Source organism: Monopterus albus, unplaced genomic scaffold (genome assembly GCF_001952655.1).
Source record: "Monopterus albus unplaced genomic scaffold, M_albus_1.0 scaffold3748.1, whole genome shotgun sequence".
Taxonomy (NCBI): Eukaryota; Metazoa; Chordata; class Actinopteri; order Synbranchiformes; family Synbranchidae; genus Monopterus; species Monopterus albus.
This window is the reverse complement of record NW_018131616.1, coordinates 1-1,046: the sequence shown is the minus strand read 5'-3', so window position 1 is coordinate 1,046 and position 1,046 is coordinate 1. Positions and strand designations below refer to the sequence as shown.

The 1,046-nt window shown below is 50.1% G+C and overlaps 1 long non-coding RNA gene across 1 annotated transcript; it reads right to left on the bottom strand.

Moving 5' to 3' along the window:
* Positions 1–72: 72 nt before the first annotated feature.
* On the bottom strand, positions 73–1,011 carry LOC109954150 (uncharacterized). Its single transcript, XR_002274039.1, has 3 exons — positions 793–1,011; positions 433–670; positions 73–346 (listed from the first exon to the last, which is right to left on the bottom strand). It is a non-coding gene; the product is annotated as an uncharacterized LOC109954150 (long non-coding RNA).
* Positions 1,012–1,046: the final 35 nt, after the last annotated feature.

The window sequence follows — 1,046 nt, the reverse complement described above, 5'->3', positions numbered from 1 at the left end:
ACCACAACACAATAGTGCAGCTCCACATTAATTAGCCTATAAGAAGAAGTGACCTAGCTGCTATCTGTCCGTCTATAGCTGCACCTTAAGTCTTTATTTTCACCCTAAGCTTGACAATTGAACTGTCACACAGATATCGACTGTTTCAATCGATATCAGATGGAATCCGTTTAAAACGAGCTGCGTTAATGTTTTCGCTCCTTTACCTCCGGAGCTGTTTGGCTGTCGTCGGGCCACTTGTTCCCGGGTGTCCCTCGTCACGTCCTCCTGTTCTTCAGACCGTGCCTCGGCCATCTCTCCCCCGTTCTTTCTTTCCTTCTTTGTGCTTTACTGTCCTCTTGTCTGCCTGGGGCAAAACGGAGACAGCATTATTCCCCCTCCCGTTGTTGTGTTGTCGCTAACACCCACCACAACAACTCGGGACAAGTTCACCTCAACACAACGTTGTACGTCGAAACGTCCTCCCGGGTTACTTCAACACTTGGGCTCGGTGTTCGGCGGCTCCGGAGGTGCGAAACTGTTCAAATGTCTTGTAGTCCTAAGACCAGTACTGCCGCTGCGTTGGGTTTCGGTTAAAGACTTTCTCCAAGCTTCCCTGTGGCCCCGGTCGCGAGCTCACCATACAGAGCGGCGCTGCACGCGCTGCGCTCCGGCTGAGTGACGTCACCAACTGAAAAAAATGGAGGACAAAACAATGAGCTGACAAAACTGATGTGGCTCCTTGTGCTGAAGTGTGGAATGAGGACGTAGATCCAGAGAGGTGGTCCGTGATGGCACAGACCCGGGCCCTACCTGAGGAAGAAGGTGACAGGTAGCAGCAGGGATGGATTACCGGTTTGACTACTGTCCACAGGCCCAGGGGCCCCTAAACCCTCAGACCCCCAGACCCCTGTCTCTGTTTGACTTGTGTTAACACTTCTTGTTGGTCAGGTGTTCAAATAAGCTGAAAAAGACATAAAGCAACCACAAAGAAAGAGAAAATGACAACAAATATACAGAGTGATTGCAAAGATGTGCAACATGACCACAAAGACACTCAAATCTAA